The 13423-nt window shown below is 42.6% G+C and overlaps 1 protein-coding gene across 1 annotated transcript in view; it reads left to right on the top strand.

Moving 5' to 3' along the window:
• The window catches only part of ARHGAP6 (Rho GTPase activating protein 6), a 529902-nt gene that overhangs the window by 233766 nt on the left and 282713 nt on the right, over positions 1-13423 (top strand). The window lies entirely within an intron of this gene.

Genomic DNA, 13423 nt, shown 5'->3' with positions numbered 1-13423 from the left:
ATGCTATTTTGGGGTAATATTACGGATGCTAAAGCTGTTGAGGAATTCCCTATGGTGCTTGTGGGCAGATTACCCATTTCAGAAGATTTTCAGTGTATGAAATGAAACAGATCGAATGTAGGCAAAGATGTCAGCCAAAGCATTTATCAGGAAGGAGGAGCATGTAAAGATAGACTCATACCTCACCCAGGTGGAAATCTGGAGGTTGCAAGCTTCTACCCTGTTCAAGACCTCTGGACATAGGAACAAAGTCATAAATAGCCTTTAGAGCTTAACATGTATTCAACCATAAAGCACAGTGGATTCTGTCTGTGCTCTGCCCGGAATATCTCAGATCTTTTACCAGTTCTGTGTGCCTGTCCCATTCACCAGCTTCTGTGTAGTTTTGCTTCTAATGACTAACATCTGTGAGCACTCTGTGGGGTTCTGGAGCAGTTGCCCTATATTCACAAAGAGCAGGAAGTGCCTGGGAGTTTACATCACCCTGGGGGCGGGGCGTCCCACAGCCCATGACTGACTGATGTGTGTGAAAATATTAAAGTCCAAATTCTTTGGCGAAGGCGGGACAAAGTTTAGATGTAATTAATACCCCAGAGCTTCCCTCAGGACCAGACTGAGACTGGGACTTTGCTAGAAATCAGACCCTTACTTGGCTTTATTCCCTTCCCTACCCTGTTATGCTCACCCCTTACCAGTTTCTCCTGGGAACAGATTCTTAATAAATCAATTGCACATCAGTCCTTATCTTAGTATCTTCTTCTGAGGAACTCTACCTGAAGCAACAAGCACATATATTATTAAGACAGAGAAATATTGTAAGGCTTTACCTTAAGTTAGCAATGAAATATTGAATGAAAGAATGGACTGAATGAATTGATAGAAGCCAGCTTTGCACTACTCATGTTGTAGTTAGGGAAACAGAAAAAGGATAAAATATTGAAACAGTGACTGCTACGTTTTAGAGTTTGAAGGGCGTATAGTGAGACTGCCCACATAGTGCAGCCTCTCTGGCTGATGGTAATCTAGGTTCAGCTTACATATGGCCAGGGAAGAAGATGCTACCACCTCCTGGGACAGTTGCCTTCCATCTAGATTTGTTATAAAGTCAGTCCTTCCTTCCTCCTTCCCTTTCTCCCTCCCTCCCTTTCTTCCTTCCTTATTTCCTTTCTTCTACTTTATGGAGGTAAAATTCACATGCCATACAATTCATTCATTTAAAGTGAACAATTCCTTGGTCTTTAACATATTCAAAGTTGGATAACCACTATTAACATAAATTTCAGAACATTTTCCTCACCCCGTAAAGAAACACTGTACCCTTTAGCTATCACCCCCTCAACTCCTCAACCCCCAAGCTCTGCAGTCCTAGGCAACCCCACATCTACTCTGTGGATTTGCTTATTCTTGACATTTTGTATAAATGAAATAATATAATATGTGGTCTTTTGTGACTGACTTCTTTCAATTAGCTTACAATTTTCGAGGTTCATCTATGTCGTATCAGTATTTCATTCCTTTTAATGGCCAAGTAATCTTTCATTGTATGGATAGATCATATTTTGTTTATTCATTCATCAGTTGATGGAAATTTGGTTTGTTTGTACCTTTTGGCCATTATGAATAATTCTACAATGAATATGTGTATACAAGATTTTGTGGACATATGTTTTCATTTCTCTTGGCTATATACCTAGGAGTAGAATTGCTAAGTCAGATACAGAAAGTTCTTTCTTATATTCAGACAAAATCTGAGTCTCCTTAACTTCCACACTTGGTACTTATCCAGCTTTCTGAAGAAATATGGACAAAACTTTCTTATGTATGACATCCCCTCAAATTATTCATCATCTTTATGTCCTCCTTCAACTTTCAAAGACTGAATATCTTCTGTTCTTTCAATCATTCCACTGCAAAAATGGGACTTACAGAAATGCAAACTGATAGCTTTGAGGTTGTCATATTATCTGTTATAATGTACAAAACAGCTTTCTTTTGTTCCAAATCTCAGACTTTCCCATCAACAACAGGGAACAAGTGGCTAAGTTTATTTTGCTAAGATAAGAGAAAACAAATTATTTTCTGGGTAAGAAGGCTTTTCAATAGACTCTGCATGGGTTTTCCCTTTGGAAAATCAAGAGGACTAATGATTTGTGTAGTTTATGTATACATTTGTCATTTCTTGACATGCTAATGTGAGAAAAAAGAATTTTGTGCTTCTGAAAAATAAAATTTGAAGGAAATCAATTATCTTAAGAGCTTTAAAAGCAATCACGTGTAGCATTCTTTTTATTCTTAGTCATGAAGACAATGGGGAGAAAACTTGACAAAACCACAGGAAAATGTAGCAAGTTACTTAGCAGGCTCTGGGTTGTGCTGAACTGAGCCAAATGTTATGGTCATTTCTTCTTCTGTAGCTATGAATGGATCTATCCTTGCTTGTTAGTCATACACTTAGGACTATTTTCCACCTTCTTTTAACATTAAATCCAGAGCTCAGGATGGCTTCTGACTTTGTCTCATGCTATCTGCATGACGTTGGACAAATCACCCAGCCTTTCTGAGTTTCAGTTTCTGCATCGTACTACCACTACATCAGTGGCTTTCAAACTGTGTTGCACAGGATAACAACCAAAGAATCTTACTAAAAATGTCAGTGGTGTGGTGCTGCGAGGAATTGTGCAAGTAGGCTCTGGGTAGGTCCTCAAAATCTATTTTTAAGAACCCACCCAAGTGATTCTGATGCCCATGGTCCTGAAGACCATACCTTCAAAAACACTGACTAGCCATTTCCTTCTGGTCCCTCTTCCTCTTCTGTATTCCACTGAAAGGGAGAAGAAATCTTATTATCTTTCCAGGTAATATCTTTTCATCTGTGCTGTGTGCATGGACATGAAGGAAGACAACTGAAGTTGAAATAATGAAAAAAGTCCCAGTCTGATGCTTAGATTCTGATTTATTAGAATTATTTTGACCATAACAATTTTAACCATAAAGTAGGGTTTCTTAACCTTGGTACTATTGACATTTGGGACCAGATCATTCTTTGCCTTGTGTGTGGGAGGCTGCCCTGTGCATTGTAGGAAGTTGAGCAGCATATCTGGCCTCTACCTACTAGATACCAGTAGCAGCTCTCCTTCCCTCCAAGTTACAGCAACCAGATATGCCTCCAGATATTGTCAAATGTGCCCTAAGGGGAAAATTTGCCCCTGGCTGAGAACCACCTTCATAAGGCATGGTCCCCAAAGAAAATAATCAAGAAATTAGGCTCGGAGCAGTTTTCTTCGGTTGGTTCTTACTGCACAGCAAGGCAAAGAAGGCCCTGCTAAACTGTTGCTTCTTGACCTTTATGTACCAAGCATTCCTGGGGGATCTGGAACTCCCTGGCTCATCCTCTCTATTTGCTGGATTAATGGGATACAGGCAGTTTAAGTGACTTGGCAGGAAAAGGACATTCTGTTTTATTCTCCTCATTTTATTACACTCCTGACGACAAATTCTTAACATTTGCCTTATATGTTCTGCTCCCTATCATTATCACAAGATAGATTAGTTGGGGGGGTGGGGGTAGGGAAACCAATATATGCGAAATTGCTTTGAAACCTGCAGGCACCAGAGTAATGCCAGGTGTCATCATTCATCCTATTTCTGAGCCTCTGAAGCCGGGGGTTTCTTGAGGTTATAAAAGTGGTTTTTTTTTGGGAGGGGGGTGACTAGTCAAGCACTCCAAAGAACTCCAGAGTGGTCAGTTTTGATCACACAAATGGCCAATTTTTACCCAGTCTGTTAGCCTTTTAACAACACACAGTGTTGCGTGGAGACCCACTTGTGTATGGGTCTTCAATGATGGGTGGAGACCCAGGGCTCAGCTCTACTCTTCTGCTCTAGAGAACTTTCTCTTTGTTTTCTTGGGTGGTGCAAGACCTACTTCACTGAAAGAAAATGTGTTGTTGGTGTGAGAGGCACTGCTAAGTGGAAATTATTAAAGGATGAATTCCTTATGTCTGTGAAAGATTTCTCCACCTTGGCACTCTAGACATTTGGGACCAGAACATTCTTTGTTGTGAAGGCTGTCCTGTGCAGCGCAGAATGTTTAGCAGCATCTCTGGTCTCCACCCACTGGATGCAAGTGACACCCTTCCCCTGCAGTGGTGGCAGCCAAAGATAGCTTCGGATATTACCAAGTATCTCCTCAGTGGCAAAATTTCCCCTGTTGAGAATCACTGGCCTAGGAGGTGTGGATGGGACACCAGCAATCTAATGAATGGGCCTGACTTGTCAAAAAGAATCTCCACCTTGAAACATACTGGAATGGCCTACAAAGAGATTGGGGTCAACTGCCATTTACATCTCAACTCCGCCATTTATTAGATGTGCAAAACAGGTTAATTACTGGCATAAATAAAATTAAGATAATCATACTTTCCTTCCCGGTTGTTCTGAGGATCCAGATGTTTGCAAAGCACCTAGTTGAGCCTGTGATGTAGGTGCTTAATGAATGGTGGAATTGTTACCATTTCAAACAATAATTCTAGCACCTGCAGTGTTGGCATTGTCATGGGAATTCTGCAGGCTTTAGACAACTGAAACACTGTGCAACTGTGCAGAAGAAAGGAGATTATGATCAGAGGAATGAAGGCAATAGACTAACATTAGATTATGGATATAAATGAAAAATCATTTCTTAATTCCCAAATGGTTATTTGGAAAGTCATAGCTGGAGAAATTGCGGCCTCTCCTTTTTGCCTAATGACCCTTGAATAGAACGTATATATTAGAAATGTCTCTTTTTAGGCACTTTTTAAGGATACCCTCCCTGGCTCTGTGGCATGGAGTAGAAATTCTTCAGTGAAAATATCAAAACGGCAAAAACAAGATAAACCAATAATACCAAGTAGAACCTACTGTAATGGTCATTTATTTCCTCACCCTTCCTCGCTTGTTTTCTTTCCCTGAATTCTCGGATTATCATATTCTCGACTCCAGTTGATGCATAGCTTTATGATATTATTTGTGCTAGGGTTTGAGGCCAAAGACAATGGTACCATGCTGTGCCAGGATGTTCTCCTCTCTCTTCTCCATCTCTCCTATGTGACTGCAGCTCCAGCCACCATTTTTGGAAACACCAGGAATTCCTCCTTCACTGGTCTTCAGCCCAGCTGTCTTCAGGCTGGGGGTTGTCTCCCTAAACTTACCTGGAAAAAAGAATGAGGACCTTCATTCCTCCTTAGATTTCTTCTATCTCCATGTCCCTGGAATCGTTAAGAGAGTGGGAAGAAATTATGGCTGTAGAGCAAAATGATAATTCCTGAAATGGCATATATGTTTACAGTTGTCAGGCCGAGATTTTACCCCCAGTTTGCTGAAATTCTGCCTAACGTGATGTCCTCCCTCAAAAGCACATTCAGTGTATCCATTGCTCCTGTCTGTGCATGAGGGTGAAGTCAGCCTTGTCATTGCCAATGCCAGGGCCTTAGCAGGGCTGGTAGGTCCTTCACTTACAGGAGACACATGATTTCAGCCAAGGAGGGCCTTAAGCTGCTGCTCCAGCTCTCCTTTCTGATCCTGGAGTTTGATTTCCTTAATTTCATCTTTGTAGCCCCATGAAAAAATTTAAAAAAGAGACAACTCTAAACTCTGTTCAGTCTTCATATAAACTGTGTTCAGTCTGTTTATACAATAGTGTAAATAAAGATTCTAATTAATACAGTTTGGAAAACTGTTAGGCATTGTCTAGTAAAGTTGAAGATATGCATGCCTATGACCCAGCAATTATATTCCTGGGTTTGTACCCTATAAAAATGCATGCACATATGCACAAGGAGATATGTATAATGATGTTCAGGCAGTGTGGTTTTCAGTAGTCCAAGATTGAAAAGGACATAAATGTCCATCAACAGTTACAAAGATAAATAGTAATAAACACATATAATGGAGTACTAGACAGCAATTGGAATGAACAAACAACAGCTACATACAGCAACATGGATGAACCTTAGAAACAGAATGTTGAGCAAAAGAAGTCAGCTATAATAAAAACATACTTATGAATCTGTTTACATAAAGTTAGGAAACAGGCAATACTAAGCTCTAATATTTATGGATGCCTGACTTCCTAAAAAGCAGTGGATTTCAACCAGGGGTGATTATGCCTTTCCCCACTCCCTGGGGGACATCTGCAATGTCTAGAGTCATCTTTGGTTGCCACAATTGGCGTAGGGGGAATAATACTGGCATGTAGTGGGTAGAGGCTGGGGATGATGCGAAACATTCTGCAATGTCCAGCCTCTACCACAAAGAATGATTGGTTCCCAAATGTCAAGAGTGCTGGGGTTGAGAAACCCTGCTGTAAAAGGGAAGTGAAGAAGTGAAGTCATGACAGTGTCTACCACTGGGATGGAGGAGGGAAATACAGCCAAGGGACATGGGGATCTAGGGTACTAGCAATATTTTAATTTTTGACCTCAGCGAAGGTTAGATAGGTGAGTGTTTTGTAACAATTCATTAAGCTGCACATTATATGCTGTTGATTTTTCCATTTCAAAATGTTAAAAATACTCTAGGGGCTAGATTAACAGGACAATAGGATGGCCTAGTGTGAGCACTGGGTTTGGGGGAGGGGGTTCCCCATCTAAGAGGGTCTCATAGTAACTCTGTTAACAATGGTGGGGCTGGGCCTCCAAGAAGGGCCTGTCCTGCCATCTGAGGTGATTTTTAGTACTCAGGTGGGCCCTCAGCTCTTCCTACACTCTGAAGTTGAATTCGCTTCCACAGATTTGGGTAGTTTTTCTGAAAAAAGTAATCACCCTTGCATTGGCATTAACCGTGGAAAATTTTAACTCAGCCTATAGGTAGGCAGAATAAATGCAAACAAGGATTTTAATTTAAATGCTCCGGCAGAAAGGGCAGCATTCAGTTCTGGAAATGCTCTAATGTTTAGGGACAGGAAGACATGGAAATTCCACAGTTAGCAGGGCACGTTTTCTCTTAAAGGTGATGCTAGTAGAATAACTCATACAGATTATTTTTAAGTCCTCTCTGGGGTGAATTATAAACATCAGATAAATTTATTATTTTTTAAAAAAGAAAAAACAAACAAAAAAGAACATTAGCCTAGCAGGCTCTTAACCAACAAATTGGATTCACTTCAGAGGCAGCCTCCTCTGAAGTGAGGTTTTATGTGCTTCTTGCTGCCTTTTTATCTCTCTCCATTACCCCAAACGATCAAACGTGCATTTTTAAAACCACATGCCATGTCAATATACAGTTTAGTTGGCCTAGAACAATACCTGTGCATAGTACGCACTTAAAAATATTTATAAAGTGTGGAATGATAGACAATGGACACTCAGAAGGGCAGTGGGGTGGATGATGGTAAATTACTTAATGGGCACAATGTACATTCTTCTGGCGATGAATACCCTAAAAGCCCTGACTTCATCACTACACAATCTATCCATGTAATGAAATTACACTGTTACCCCATACATTTATACAAATAAAAATTTAAAATTTAAAATAATATTTGTTGAATAATGACCAAGTGAACAAATAACATGGGAAGGATACTTGGAAGTAGAGATATGCAAATAAGAAATTTTGATTAGAGTGGTGTTTTAAATATACCCTGAAATTTATTTATTTATTTATTTATTTATTTATTTATTATTATACTTTAGGTTTTAGGGTACATGTGCACAATGTGCAGGTTTGTTACATATGTATCCATGTGCCGTGTTGGTTTACTGCACCCATTAACTGGTCATTTAGCATTAGGTATATCTCCTAATGCTGTCCCTCCCCCCTCCCCCCAACCCACAACAGTCCCTAGAGTGTGATGTTCCCCTTCCTGTGTCCATGAGTTCTCATTGTTCAATTCCCACCTATGAGTGAGAACATGCGGTGTTTGGTTTTTTGTCCTTGCGATAGTTTACTGAGAATGATGTTTTCTAGTTTCATCCATGTCCCTACAAAGGACATGAACTCATCATTTTTTATGGCTTCATAGTATTCCATGGTGTATATGTGCCACATTTTCTTAATCCAGTCTATCGTTGTGGGACATTTGGGTTGGTTCCAAGTCTTTGCTATTGTGAATAGTGCCGCAATAAACATACGTGTGCATGTGTCTTTATAGCAGCATGATTTATAGTCCTTTGGGTATATACCCAGTAATGGGATGGCTGGGTCAAATGGTATTTCTAGTTCTAGACCCCTGAGGAATCGCCACACCGACTTCCACAATGGTTGAACTAGTTTACAGTCCCACCAACAGTGTAAAAGTGTTCCTATTTCTCCACATCCTCTCCAGCACCTGTTGTTTCCTGACTTTTGAATGATGGCCATTCTAACTGGTGTGAGATGGTATCTCATTGTGGTTTTGATTTGCACCTGAAATATATTTAAATGAAATAATGAATAATGTGTGAAATTCAAATTGTTTAAGATTGAACAGACTTCTTAGAGTTCTGCATGATCTTCTAGATCCTTTCTGAAGCTTTGAGCCTTAAACAATTGGACTAAGAATTTAAGGAGGTGGATGATTCATTCCAAGGTGATTTAAGAGTCTTGCAGCATGAACTGATCATTTCTTTAGGTGCTTTGCCCAATCTCACAAACTCTTCAAACACAGAGAAAAAAACAATCCTGTTGCACTTGAACATTTTACTCCAACTTAGCTATGACACTTTAGCAATAAATGATGCTAGAAGGCAGAAGTCATTCCTAAAATGTAAGTACACAGTGTGGGGCTGATGGAGTATTTTTGGCTTACAGGCATGTCATTTAGTGACTTACTACATTTTTCAAAGAAGGAATACAAACCAAATCCAGGATGACCCAGTTTTAAGAGGTGACTTACTCAGGGGTAATGATCAAAAGGCTATGGTTAAGGTTTTAAGACCCAGGGATCCACCTTGTATTGTTTAAATATATTAATAATTAAATAGTATTTGTAGGGAAAGGGATTTTTAGCTTCAGGGGCTTAAAGGCAAGCGTGACAGAAGAAGAAGTCCTAAGGCTGGAGTGTTCACCTTTATGAATAGACCACAGTGAAGTGAAAGTCCCTAAACTGGGGCTTGTCTAGGCCATTGAATTACATCTGTATACACATGCCCCCATCAGGCTGCCCTGTTTGCAATTCTCTGAAAGATGCCAGATGGTGAAGCTCAAGCTGGTTCTCTGTCTTATTCTAAGGATCTTTGATGACTTTGCTCTAAAGGTTGCTTTTCGCAGCAGAACAGAGTGAAAGTAAAGAGGCAACTTTAGTGTGTCATTTTTCGAGCTCTGCCTGGACATGTCACAGAGCAAGGAAGGCCTCCAAGGTGAATGGGCATGCTCATGTCTCCTACAAAGCAGAAGAAAGGAGACTTGGGTAGGTCAGGCTGTGGGAGAATGAAAGACTTGGACAAATAGTTCAATTGACTTTCTCATAAGACAGGCAACACTGTTTGGAAGTTCCTGGGTTTGGCAAAGGATTGATTTTAAATTTATTTTTGTTTTTATTTTTTATTTTTGCAGTATAATATACACATAGCGAAGGGTGTAAATTACACTAGTCTGAACTGTACTGCTCAGTGAATGTTTACATATGGGTGTACTCTAGTAGCTGCCATACAGATCAAGATATAGATCATTTCCAGCACCCTAGAAGGTTCCCTTGTACCACCTTCCTAGTCAATACCACCTTCCCACTTTGGTAACCACTATTATGACACCTATCACCATGGATTCCATTTGCCTATTGCATTTAAACATTTGAATTTCAGTTGCAGAATAAATAAGTGAAATCTTACAGTATGTACACTTGTGTCTGATTTCTTTCTCCCAACATAATGTTTGTGAGATTAATCCATTTGTTCTGTGCATCAGTAGCATTTTCCTTTTATTGCTGAGTAGTATTCCATCATGTGCACAGACTACAGTTGGTTTGTCATGCATCAGTTGGTGTACATTTGGATCGCTTTTATTTGGGGCAATTATGCCTCGAGACAGTATGAGCATTCTGGTATATGATGAGATTATTGTACTCTGTATATCTAGGGGTGGAATTTGCTGGATTGGAGGGTAGGCCTATGATTGACTTTAGCAGATATAACCATACAGTTTTCCAGGTGGATAAACTGTCATGGGACTATCTAATGGTAGATTCCTCAGGCCACTTGCACCCCTGGCTTCACATTCCCACTGCTAATTACAATTATGCTGTGAATTGTTTTGAAATATTCCATGCCAGTGGATGGTTCATTCAACTAAATCGTAAGGGCTGAAATTCAGGGGCCACATCCAACTTTCCTCCCCTCTCCTCTTACACAGAGCAAATGGAGAGTCATTCAGCTGGTTCAGTACAGTGGGACCCTGACAAACTGGCACAAGCTACCCCCAAACACATCTTCCACTTTGTAGCCACCCCTCTGGGGCTTGCATTGATTGATTCATGAGTCTTGAGTCTCTACTCTGGCCCCAGGCCTGGCCTTTGTCTGGGCTCAACTTGTGGGAGGCTGGACGTAAATTACAGAAGGACAAGGCTGTGGAGGGAACTCGCTGATCTTCTCCAAGGTGTTTTAAAGTGCAGGTTACCATGAGGGGATTTCAGAGCAGAGGCCAGTTTTAAGGGTTATTGTGAACCTACAGGATGTTTCCTGCAAGCCCCCCTGGAACTCGGTTCGCCCTAGGTGACCAGCATCCTGCGCAGCCTTGTCCCCTTAGCAGTTCCCCTGGGTAGCATGACTTGGTTCCTCTCAGTCCTGCCCTCTCCAAGGGTCCCCACAATTTGAGACTCACAGAAGAAGGCTTTCTAGAAAGGGAAACTCTGCCCTCCCAGGAGAAGGCTCTGAATCTCCTTCCACTGTCAGGCCCACACCTCCTTCAAAGTTAGTGAAAGTCTCTTTCTTGGAAACCCAAGTTCGCCTTCTCGCTGGCATTAAAGGCTTTGGCAGTCCCCGCCTCAGCAGCCGGGGTCCCACGGGTCCGGGGAGGGTGGGGTGGCAGGAGGCAGGCGTGCCGGCCAGCCTGACACCTGTCGTAGGCGCGTTCGGCCTCCGGCCTCCGCAGCCCCCAACAGCTGTCAGCGGCGGCCGCCGGAGGGACCCGCCAGGAGCGGAAGGAATTAAACGCCCGCCCATCGCATCAGACTCGGCCGCTCCCTCCTCCTCCTCCTCCTCCTCCTCCTCCTCCTCCTCCTCTTCCCCCTCCCTCTTCGCGCCGCCGCCTTCTCCAGGTCCCCACCGGCTCCGCAGCGGCAGCGGGACGCTGTGCCAGGGTCACTTTGCACAGCACTCGGCACACACGGAGCAGGGCTCGCGCCCCGGGGCTGCCCCAGGATGGCAGTGAAGTACGGGGAACTCAGAGAGACACCGTGACCCCAGGCTGAGCCCAAGGCGCGCCACTCCTCCCAGAGGCGACATGGGGCACCCGGTGTACCGCGGTGAGAAGCCCCAGCTGCACTACGCGGTGAGTGTCCTGACGCGTGCAGAGGGCAAAGGGGGCGCCACTGGGCCGCTCCAGGTGGGGACTGCGAGGGGCGATGGTAGTCGGGGCTCCCCACAGGTCCATGGCTGAGGGGGTGGCGGGTGGTCTGGTACGTCACCCCGAAGTGCCACCTGCTCACTAACTCAGTGGCGCTTCCCGAAATCTTTTAGAAGGTACAGAGGAGCCTCAACCCTGAATTCAGTGTTTCTTTGCCCCAACGCTGTGGTCACTGCATCTGGGACCGGGACTGGACTCCGCCACCGCCTCGCTGACAAAGGCTGACAAATGGGGTTCCTGGGGTTAGGCCTAGGTCGCTCATTCAGCCTTCAGTCAGATATGTTGAAAGGACGAGAATAAGACTGGACAGGAGGCAGGGCCGCTTCATGATCTCAGTGTGTGGCGAGTAGATTTGCTAAAGAAATGCTGCCGGGAGCGTTGGGGTACAGCCGTTTCACTCTTTAGAAAGGGAGTGCATTTCCCTTCTACTTTGTGACGGGACAGAATGTTGCACATTATCATTAATGTTGCACGCTAATACAAGGGAATATCAGGGGCTCTTCTGTCATACCTTCCCCCTCCCTTATGGTAGCTTCTGTTCTCCCTGTTGATACAAGGATTTACTGGGGACCTACTGTGTGCCAGGGACTGCGCTAGGTGCTGCAGGTACTGCAGGAAACACAACAGAGAGAAAGCTCATGGGATTTGCCTTCTTTGAAGAAGGAGTCAAGATTTCAAGGTTAACGACCGACCAAATCCAGATACTAGATTGAGTATATTTTTTGAGAGAGAGAAAAGAAAGGAAAGAAGGAAAAAAGGAAAGTTGTTTCTGAGGAATGACTACTACTTCTGAAGATTTCAAATGCCCCCTCCAGGAAGGGGGCAGGGAGAAGGTTTACCTTACTCCAGTCTTCAGACATTGATTTTCCACTTGTGAGATGTGTCGTTTTGAGATGAGACACTGCAGTTGCTCTGTCATCTGCTAATTTACTGAGTTTTCCTTGAATTGATTTGCACTGTTGAGACTGGACGTTCTGACTGCCAACTTTAAAAATTGGAGAGAAGCAGGCAGAAAGTTGACAAGAATCATTAATATTTATAATAAGGCAAAGACAGTTAACTATCTGGAATTCGTGTCTTCCAAAATCCAGTCCCCAACATAAAAAACAAATATTTTTTTGAAGAAAGGAGTAGAGGTGGACAGGGGTGGTAGACTCAGGCATCCCGGAGCTGCTCCAGTTGGTTCCTGGTGTCACCTGGGGGCTTCTGGATTAATTGCAGGGCCATTGGGCAAATTGCACACCTCGTACACTTCACTTTGCTCCACTGGAAAAATGAAGGCCTGAATTAGGAAATTGTTAAGATACCTTCCCAGGCAAACGTTCCAGGAACCTGTGACAGCTCTTTCTCTGGTTTTTCTATAGTTACTTGCCTTGAAACACCAAATGAGATACTTATAAGTTACTAATGCTCGTTCATATGTCTGGGAGACACTAGTGGCTCAGTGATTTGCCTTTTAAAGTGGTTTAAAGGGTAACCACTTTTCAACAGAGGTTGCTTTACACTGAAGGAGGTAGAGTCTGTGCTCACTGTGCCCATTCAACATCTCCACCCCACCACCTTTTCGAACTGTGTGCTGGTACCCTTTGATTCATGATCTGAGGTCTTTTCCATTTACAAGAGTGGGGGTGGGGGAGGAAAGGTGAGAACGGGCTCCTTAATTTTAAAAAAATCTGTTCATTCAATGAATGGTTATTGTCTCAATTATGTAAATATGTTACAAAAATATTTTAAAATTGTCATTTAATTAAGCTGTCTCATTCTTCTAAAATCATAAACTGAAGAGTCAAGCCGATGCTAATGTCCCCTCTTGGAGCTCTGAAGACTGCTGATGAAATAGCCCTTTATTCTAGTACAGATTATCATGTATGTATATTCTGATTTAAGACTATAAGAAGGA

This window comes from Nomascus leucogenys, chromosome X (genome assembly GCF_006542625.1).
Source record: "Nomascus leucogenys isolate Asia chromosome X, Asia_NLE_v1, whole genome shotgun sequence".
Classification (NCBI taxonomy): domain Eukaryota; kingdom Metazoa; phylum Chordata; class Mammalia; order Primates; family Hylobatidae; genus Nomascus; species Nomascus leucogenys.
Note: the sequence above shows the minus strand (reverse complement) of the source record. Positions and strands in the feature narration are given on the sequence as shown.